At 36.7% G+C, this 11,012-nt stretch overlaps 1 pseudogene; it reads right to left on the bottom strand.

Annotated features, from left to right (window-relative positions):
• Positions 1-2,793: 2,793 nt before the first annotated feature.
• LOC127220493 (hypoxanthine-guanine phosphoribosyltransferase-like) lies at positions 2,794-3,431 on the bottom strand (annotated as a pseudogene).
• Positions 3,432-11,012: the final 7,581 nt, after the last annotated feature.

The raw sequence follows: 11,012 nt of genomic DNA, 5'->3' as shown, positions 1-11,012 counted from the left end.
GTCTGAGGAGGGGCTCCCAGGAGCTCTCTGGCTTGCAACACAGGGACAGAAGAGCATCCGGAGGCATCCTAGGGACTAGGAACCTGCTGGTGTTCATCTGTCTATGTTGTAAGTTATTTTTCCCTGAATAAACATCTATTCGGCCTATTTGTTTCTCCTGATCCTTATTAAACCACATTAACCAAGCTTCCAGATATCACAAAATTTATTTAGCAAATAATTAAAATTACTTTGAAAATTCATTTTATTCCAGTTGTAATGGGCTAGATTAATAAAAACCAGACGTGATACACTGGCTAGGATGTACATTATGAGGAACAGTTATTAATTGCTAGTCAGGGTGCAAACTGGGGAGCAGCTCTGCAAATCTGTGTAGATATTCCTCAAAAAGAGGAAAATAGATTTATCATAAGATGTATCTGTATGAATTTTGAGTATATCCCCAAAGCTTACAATAGAAGTAATTATAATTCTATGAACCAGAGGTAATAGATGGAATCATCGTTCTCTAAATACAAAAGGGCAGACACTTATGAGCTCACAGAAATGAAGACAAAAAAGCCTGCACAAGCTCAATCCAGATAGAACCCCTATAAGAAGTAGGCACAAAGTCCCACCCCGGATAAACATGATCAAAACATATTGTATTAAAAATTCATTAAAAAAAACAAAAACAAACAAACAAAGAAAACAAAAAAAAACACTCCAAGACATGTATTAATTTGCAAGAGAAAATTGCTGGGAGACAAAAAATATTAATGTTCTTTAATGGAGCGAAACTAGGAAACTCACTGACTCACTCCATGGCAGACACAATAATCACATCTAGTATGGCAAACACAAAGCAAACTCACAGCTTTTAGTGTCTTTCTTTGTGTTTCACTTTTGTTGTTTTGTCTTAAAAGAGGAAAAAAACCACCTGAAGTTAGGTGGGTGGGAAGAGGGGATGAATCTGGGAGTAGTTACAGAATGGGAAAGAATACAATAAAATATAAAGTATAAAATTCTCAAAGAAAATAGTGATAAAAAGATGGAATATTAGCAATCTTAGTCAGCAAATAAATATGTTCCCACCCCCACCATTTATCCCCACCAACCTATTATAAAATACATTGCTCTCAGATTGATGTTTTATCAATTATCAGTTCACTGCTAAGGAAATTTACCTTAACCTGTTCCTCACTCCCTCCTAAATTCACTTCTTGCATCAGTTTAATAACTGTTGTATGACACAGAAAATTAATCTGGATGTGCAAGTGTTCTATTTCCCTGTGATACTCATTGGCCACAGGAAGATGCAACTAATGGCCGACACTCATTTCCTTAAGAATAGTTTTTAAAGAAGTGGTATTATTGCCTAGAATTTGAAGTTCTTTGAGTATCCCTTACTAGAGTCAATACAAAGTAAATAAACAAGAGTAATGGTTACAATATAAACAAAAATAAAGAGTTCTGCTGATGTTACAGTCTAAGTTAGGAGATGGGATTTGTTTATGCTGGAGATACTGGAGCATGACATATGACAAGGAAGAGCAAATCCAAATAACCTCTACTGAAGTGGAAGAGGAACTGATGGGAAGAACCTCACCAGTTGCCAGGTTCTGTTAAATGAGAAACTCCTGTTGCTAGGCTCATGGAACTAGAACTTACTCCATAAGAGACAAATAAAGGATTTATATTCCCTTGTGAATTCTCAAACAAAAGTCTTTGTTCCTAAGATGGGTTTTTAAAAGGTTTTGAGAGAAAGACCATGATCAGAAAGGAACACAGGTATCACTTCAACTAATGGTAAGTCTTTAGAAGATTTAATAAGGAACAGGAGCACAAATAATTAGGAGGTAAAAGCCTACACCTCCCAATTCCTGGACAGTTGTTCATAATTAGGAATGACATTTCCTTTAAATATTTCTACTCTCTCCTATGATATTTACCATCGCATATTTACTGTGATTCAATACATCCTATCTAATACAGAGCTTAGGTAAATTGGCCAACTATTGATGGTTTGAAGTTCAGGGAAGAAAAAAAGTTAAGGTCGAAGATGATATCTGAGAATTATAGATATATAAGATGATTATAGCTGTTCCACATTTTGGATGAAAACTTATATCTTTTCTCTAGAGTTTATTGTATACAGGAATTTAATTAATGCATGACTCAACTTGCTCAATCATTCTTAAAAGTTTTTTTTTTTTACTTTCTGTTACTGTAGATTTTTTAATTTTTAAAAAAGTTTTAGAATTTATTTATTTGTATTTAAAAGGAACTGTTGACAAAGACTCACTGAAATAATCCAAGTGGGGAAATACAGCCAAGACTGCTGAAACATATGTTTATTCCACTGGGCAGAACTTCTTAGATGGTCACTGACACAAAATTGAGTGCTCATACTGTTCTAAATACATGGTGGTGTAATTAACAATGTTCAATCACATCTTTCTTTCCTGAATATATAAAAATTAAAATACCAATTAAAAGACTAATATATCTCCTCTTTAAATGCTTCTTACAGATACAATCTCAGCATTTTTAATAGTGGTAATTTAAGAGATTTATTTTGCTCACAAGGTAAGCGACAACCTATAGTTGACCTATAGGCTCATAGAGCAAATAAAAAGTTCAAGAATGTACCAACTGGCATTTCTAAAAATAAAAAAAACATAAAAGTTTTAAAAGGTTCATGTAAAAACCTATACTACAACGCAGATGGCTGCAGAACTAGAATGCTTGCTAATTTTACTGGCAACATCAATGCAACTCCTCATGTTTGCAGATTCAACTTGAACTCTCGTCTTAGGCTTTGTATTTGGCTTTTCCAGTTTCACTAATGACACACAAACATGATTCAAATCCCTGAAGTATTCATTATAATCAAGGGCATATCCAACAACAAACTTGTCCAGAATTTCAAATCCAACAAAGTCTGGCCTATATACAACACTTCAAGAGGTCCTTTTCACCAGCAAGCTTGCAACCTTAACCATTTTGGGGGTGTACTGCTTGACCAAGGAAAACAAAGTTTGTATTGTTTTACCAGTGTCAATTATATCTTCAACAATCAAGACATTCTCTCCAGTTAAAATTGAGAGATCATCCCCACCAATAACTTTCATGTCCCCTGTTGACATAGCTCTTCAGCCTGATAAAATCTACAGTCATGGGAATGGATCTATCACTATTTCTATTCAGTGCTTTAATGTAATCCAGCAGGTCAGCAAAGAATTTATAGCTCCCCTTCAGCACACAGAGGCCAGCATAATGTGATGGCCTCCCATCTCTTTCATGACATCTCAAGCAAGTCTTTCAGTCCTGTCCATAATCAGTCCACGAGGAATAAACACCTTTTCCAAATCCTCAGCATAATGATTAGGTATACAAAATAAATCTAGGTCATCATCACTAATCATGACGCTGGGACTGCGGGTTGCCATGACCGAATTGGTTGGCTCGCTGGAGCGAAAAGCAGTGTGAGGAGTAAGCCAGCAGAGGAGGATCTATGGCAAGGGAAAACCACAAGCTAAGCCCAACAAGATTCTTCACCGCCTCAGCAATTGCTCCTCTGTTACTGTAGTTTTAGCCATAAATTCTGACATATTTTTGTTGTTTCAACTTCAACATGATGTATTATTGATAAATAATTATTTTCTTTGTACCAGAAATCAATGTGCTATAATACTTATTTCAAATCTAAATCAAGATAGTGACTCAGCATGTCAAAATTTTAATGACAGTTTCATTATATTGTCCTCAAACCGCTTTTACTAATTCTTTTTCTTATGCGGGCTCCTGGCACTATATGTGGTAGTGTATCACATTCCCCAACTGCTTTTCCCAAACAAAGATACACTAAAGATGATGGTGTCTGACTGGGGAGACAGGCCATTTGTATAATGTATGTTGCACAAGCATACAGACATGAGAATGACACTGGGAACCTATCTAAAAAGCCTAGGTGGTGGCCTGTGTTTGCAATGCCAGTTATGATGAGACAGATACATGCATATTGGTAAGGCTTAATGGCCAGTTGTTCTTTCCTCTTTGTGAGCACCATGTCAGTGATAAACTCTGTGTCAAGCACTAAACTGGGTGGTCATTTAGATAAGTTATCCAAGACTAATGATTGGCTTCTACAAACACACACTCACAACCACACAAACCAGCAAATAATAAGAAAATAAGTAAATTAGATGCCAAACTGGAAGATGTAGAAATATTAACAAGGCATATAGATTCAGAGGACTCACTAGCCTGGATAAAATGTGGCTTCCAGACATACTAATGTGCAATTACAAGCTACGTGATCACACTAGTGTACATAATCTCTTGTAATATTCATGATTAAGAAGAAAACGGAAAATACACATGAGCATGATACTGAACTCAAGAGAAGTTTCTGCCACACATTCCAATGACAAGTCAAGGATATAAAGGAGCATAAACTTGTTTTTGGAAGGGGTTTCAATTTGAGAATATATTGTGTGTGTATGCAAAAACAGCTGTAATTTTCAGCTAAGGAAATTTTCAGTTGCTGTTGAATGTCAAACATTAGGACATTCAGAAACAATGTGAAAGAGGGCACATTACTGAAAGCTGTAAGTGCACTGGAAATATATTTGTACAGGAACAAGAATACTTTTCAACACTGTTTGATTTTTGCCTATTCTCTGATTTCCTCTTTAACCAAACTTGATCATGACTTACCTATACCTATGTAAATTTCCTACCTCTGTTTCTTTTAGTCTTGCTGCTCTGTTGGATCAGCTCTGATAGAAGTCACAATATTAAAGATCAGTGTTGTATACAACCTGACAAACTGAGCAGAGCAAGCCCTCTCATGCTCTCCCTTTGTTCTCTAATAGGACATAGTGACTGTAGATGAGGCCCTGGTCAATGAGAGGATCATGGTCCTTCAGCTCTGCCTGTGGATAGTGCTCTTCCTCTCCATGTGGTCCCCAAATGGACATGCTAAATACAGTAGCCCTCTAGAAGTAGTGATACCCTTGAGGGTCACTGACACTAGGAGACATACTAGTTCTCCTGGCCTGTGCTTTGGAGGACAGAGACACATTATCACCATGAAACACAAGAAAAACTTAATATCCAGAAACTACTGCTCACCTACATTGACCAAGATGATCTTTTTGTAGAACAGCCTTTTGTGAAGAATGACTGCTACTACCAAGGCAATGTTGATTGAGACCCAGATTCCATGGTTGGGGAAGTTTGCAAGGCATACTAGAGATAAATGGCACAGTTTATGAACTCATGCCCAAGAAGTCAACTTCCACATTTTACATATGTTTTTACAAGATGAAAACTGAGGAGACAGAATCATTGCCCATGGGATGTGGTTTAACAGAAGAGGAAATAGCACGACAAATGAAGATTCAAAAAAGCAGTAATGCCACTCTTATGCAAAGCCAATATGAGGGATGATGGACCTAACCACAAGTATCTTGAATATTTTGTGGTATTAGATAATAAATGATTTGTTCATAAGGGCAGTAATGTCATAATTTATGGCAATGAAGTATTAGCAGTTTTCAATGGAATGAGTGGCTATTATGTTGCAATAGAAATTGATTTGATTTTTATTGGACTTGAAATCTGGACTGAAAAAAACTATATAAAAGCAGAAAGAAATGTAGTTTCTGTTCTAATTTCCTTTTGCCAGTGGAAGATAGAAACTAATAGTGATCACAATCAATATGATTTCATACATGTTTGACAAGCAAGAATATGGTATAAATTTAGGGATAGCTCATTTAGGTTCACTTTGTTTAACCACATACTAATTGTGCAATTAACAGTTTCCTGTGGGACACACTAAGCCCTGTATCATTCACTATAGCACATTATTTGGGTCATAATTTGTGTATGCCTCATGATCAAAAGACATGTGTGAGTGGACATGAAACATGCATAATGTTCAGAGGGTTAAATTTGTCTACTAGATGCAGCAACTGTAGTTATGCCACGATGTGGGACTGCATTTCCGAAAGGATGTGTTTACACAATAATCCATATACAGAAACTGTCATGCCATGGACCTTATGTGGGAATACTTTGGTTGAAGATGGAGAGCAGTGTGATTGTGGATTGTTTGAATCCTGTAAAAGAGATCCATGCTGTAGATATGACCATGTTGTGAAATCTGATGCTGAATGTGTTACCAGGCCTTGTTGTAAAGACTGCAAATTCATACTCCCAGGAGATAAGAACAATGAATGTGACCTTCCAGAGTGGTACAATGGAACTTCAGCTGAGTGTCCAGAAGATGTGTACATGAAATATGCAAGCCCTTGTAGTGGAGACTATTGCTAAAAAAAAAAAAAGTCATTTAATACCCATAAGAACCATTGTCAGAAGATTTTTGACATGGGAGCCAGGAGTACACATGAGACTTGCTACATGGAAGTGAAGAAACAGGGTGATCATTTTGGTAACTGTGGCATACATATAATTACAACTACAAAAAATGCAATGACTCTGATATACTCTGTGGAAAAATAGACATGGCAGAGCTTCCACTTTTGAAAGGCCATAGGAAAGGACACATTTGAACAGTGTCACCTGCTAGACTAGAGAGTACCACTTTGGTAGAAACATAGCTGACACTGGAGCAGTGACAGATGGCACACCTTATGGTCCAAAGCATATATGCATTAACAGGAAGTATGTCCATGTGCCCTTACCATTAAGTAACTGCTCAGAAATCTTATGCAATAAGCAAGGTGTCTGCACTAACAAACATCGCTGCCATTGCAATTACCAATGGAAACCACCACACTGTGTTCTCAGTGGCTTTGGAGGTACTATAGACAGTGGCCCACTTCCTGTCAGATTACCTAAGAAAAAGTGAAAGAGCTACATACTGCTGATTTTAATTTCTTTTCTGATTCTTATATGCTCTTTCATTTTCATAATTAGAAAGATAGAATGATATCATGAAATAGAACCAGAAGCAGCACCAGAACCATCATGTCAAAATGAAATTCCTTTGAAAAACAAAAGCTCAATCTTAAGTGTTTACCTGCAAAAGAAGGTGCTAATGGGAAACATAAAGCACAAAAGAAATACTAAAGGAAACTATCCCATAAGAACTTCTTCGTGTAATAGTATGGAGCTTCCTGAACAGAGAAATATCACTGTGTATTTTTTTCTGAAATCTCAGGCCAGAAGTTCTGGAGATTTCCCTTGTTTAAATATCAAAAACATTCACTACCAAATAAAAGGAGGTCCTACCATATTCATACTTTTCTTTTACTTCAGCAATTTCTTGCCCCTTTAAAAAATGGAATTGACATCTGTCATTCTCTAGCTTAGGGTCAATCCACGGGCCTCTGTGTATATTCCTTTGTATCTAGTTTCTCTCAGCTCTAAACCCCTTCCCCTTTTCATTCTGCCTTGTCACATAGAAAGAAGGACTTTCCAAATCCCATTTCCTCACAGCAATTCCTATCCACAAGAATCTGCTGCTAGGCAAATCATAGTGAGATTAGATACTTGGGAGGATGTTTTGAGATTCCTGCCACAGATGTTGTAGCATCTGCTCTCACCTGCTTGCTATCAGTAGCTCTCACTCTGCAGGTGATTACCACACAGCTTTCCTAGTCCTAGTTAAGAACACTATGGATGAAACACTATGACCAAGACAACTTGGCAAAGAAAGGGTTTACTTAATTTACACTTCCACATCACACTTCATCATTGAAGGAAGTCAAGGTATGAACTCAAACAAGGCAAGAACATAGACTGATGTAGATGCCATGGATGGGGTGTTGCTTACTCACCGTGGCTTGCTTATGTTTTCTGCACCTTTGAGGTGGGTTTCTTCACCTTCTTCTATACCTATTATTCGTATGTTTGGTCTTTTCATGATGTTCCATATTTCCTGGATATTTTATGTTAAGGATTTTCTTTTGTTGATGAGTCTATTTCTCCTAGTGTATCTTCAATGCTTGAGATTCTCTTTTCCATCTCTTTATTCTGTTGGTTATGCTTGCATCTGTAGTGTTGATCATTTACCCAGCTTTTCTATTTCCAGCATTCCCTGAGTTCGTGTTTTCTTTATTGTCTCTATTTCAGTTTTCAGATCATAGACTGTGTGAATATTTTCCTTTATCTACTTGTTGTTTTCTTGGTTTTTCTTGCTTTCTTTAAGAGATTTGTTGATTTATTGCTCTTTTTGGTTTGCTTCCTCCCCACCCCCATTTCTTTAAAGGATTTTTTCACTTCCTCTTTTAGAGTCTCTATCATCTTCATGAAGTTGATTTTAGGACTGTTCTCTTATGCTTCATCTGTGTTGGAATGTTCAAGTCTTGCTGGTGTGGAGTCCCTAGACTCTAGGTATGTCATATTGATCTTTCTGTTGTTGACTGTGTTCTTTTTTTTTTTTTTTTTATTCTTTTTTTTTATTTCATTATTTTTTTATTTATTTTTTTATTTAATTTTATATAACAAAGTCCAATTAAATGAAAACAAACATTTATACACAATATTTGGGAATTTGGGCGTCGTTCTTTCCAAACTACTTCCTGCTGGTAAGGGGCGCTGTGTTGACTGTGTTCTTACATTGCCATCTTACCATCCCTTCTTCCAGTTTGTACTGATGAGGTCTCTCCCTCTTCTGGTGAGTACGGGACCAAAGTTCCCTTCTGGTGAGTGCAAGCAGGTCCAATACTCTGATGGTTTTCCTATTCCAGTGGGTTAAGGTGGTACCAGGATGCTGGCAGACTCTGGAAACTTAGAAGGAATGGTATATTTTGGCTCTGGTTTCTAGGGGATTAAAGTCCATAATGGTGGGGACAATATGATAGCAAAAGGCAAGCAAGGTGACTGGAGGGTAAACCTAAGTGAGGGCTCATTGAACCAAAAAGCTGAAGGATGGAGAATTACTGGAAACAGCGGTGTCTTTAAACTACCAATACCTGCCTCCTGCATTATATTTTCTCTAATGTGTTTACAGTTCTTAAACTTCCCCAAACACTGCCATCAAATAGGAAGTGTTCAAATGTAAAAGACTTTGGTGGATATTTCTTATGCAAATCCCTACAAGAATTAATATCAATGCTTCAAAAATTATTTCATAATATAAAAATGGCTAGAATCCTTCCAAATTATTTTTATAAAGTCAATATCACCCAATGTAAGCCAGAAAAAGCACCCCAAATTATACATCTTTTGACCTCAAGGACATTACATGACTATTTTAAACAAAATATTGTTGAAAGAAATGTGAACAACAGGATGATCTAACACTCTTGCTAAGGCACATGATGTTGAAAAGTAGATGAAATCATAGTCTTTTCCATGGGGAGATAAATCATTCTTTTCATCAGTGCAGTTTGTTAAGCAGGAATTCCCTTAAACTGAATAAATTCACTAAGAAACTCCTTTGTGATCATATGTAAGCCATAATGACTACTAAGATCAATTGCTTTGCCTGAATAATCTGGCAACAAGATAAACTTCCTGGAAGGAGTTGGGATTGATTCAGCTGCCTAGAAGTAGCTTAGACCAACTGTGGGACCTGGAAAGGACATTCTCCAACATGTTGAGAATCTGCCAGATGTGTAGTGTGTTCCCAGATTTCTGATTCAGCTTTTTTGAGCTATTTCTGATTCTGAAAGATAACTCTAAACAATATACCTGTAAGTAACCTCAATGAAACACAAAATTTTGTCAGTGGTCATAATACCTAAGTTTTTAGATACTATGCTTGTGACTTAAGTGATACTGCCATTTATTTTAAGATGTATAATATACATATTCAGCTCTTTGTGGGGTCATTATATCCCACTAAGCATAAATTATGACCTAGTTAAGTATTTAATGCATTTACAATTGTATCAGGGTTAGGTATATCATGTTAGGTATAATTATGACCAGGTTATAGTTTCCATTTGGAAATTAAATATGACCTAAAGAGATATGATAGTGTGTCAGTTGATAGGCGATGAACTTGTGATGGCTATTACTGGTTGTAAACTTGACTGGACTGCATCTGTAATTAACTAAACCCAGGAAGCTGGGTACAGGGATTTGTCTTCATTGAATCATTTGAAATGGGAAGATCTACCTGTACTCAAGATCTTTTGAGGTAGGAAGATACATCTTTAATATGGACCATACCTTCTGGTGGCAGTCCATATAAAGGACCTGGAAGAAGAAATTTTTGTTCTTTGCTTTTTTGCCTTCATTCTCATTGGCAAGTACATTTCTTCACTAGCATTAGAGCTTAGTTCTTTGGGATTTCAGTGCATACTGAAGAGCAGCTGAGACAGCCATCTCTGTTGACTGAACTACTGCTAAATTTTACTATTTTCCTTACTAGACAGCCATTATTAGATTATCTGGACCACAATCTGTAAGCAATGTATATAACATAAACTTCATATGTTTAAATATATAGATATAATTTTTGAACATATACGTATTTGTTTATTTATCTTATCAGGTTTTTTTTTCTCTAGAGGAAAACATTACTACAGCTAGATTAAACAAGTGAAAGCAGCAAGACAGTTGGAGGATAGTATTTGGAATAGCCAACAGGGAGAGACTGGGTCTAGCAAGGTTAGGGTGGATGTGATTAAGATGCATTTTATAATGTTTGAAATTGTCAATTAATAATTTAAAAGTACTTTCTAATAAAATGTAAGAATTCCCCCATGCACACATTGCCTCTCCTGTAGGTCCACTCTTCCTCTGCATCCCTTCAGAAATGAGCAGGGATATCAACAAGCTACAATAAGACTAGGTTCATGCCTTCATATCAAGGCTGGACCAGGCAACCCAGTAGAAGGAAGGGTCCTAAGAACAGGCAAAAAGTCAGAGACAGTTCCCACTTCCATTGTTAGGAGTCACTCAAGATCATCAAACTGTACAACTATAACACATATGCAGAGGACCTAGCTCAGATCTTTATAGGCTCTATGATTGTTGCTTCAGTTTCTGTGAGGCCCCATGAATTCTACTTAGTTGATTCTGTGGGCCATATTCTCCTGATGTCC

Source organism: Phodopus roborovskii, unplaced genomic scaffold (assembly GCF_943737965.1).
Source record: "Phodopus roborovskii unplaced genomic scaffold, PHOROB, whole genome shotgun sequence".
Lineage (NCBI taxonomy): Eukaryota > Metazoa > Chordata > Mammalia > Rodentia > Cricetidae > Phodopus > Phodopus roborovskii.
The sequence above is the reverse complement of the archived record's forward strand: the minus strand, read 5'-3'. Positions and strand labels throughout refer to the sequence as shown.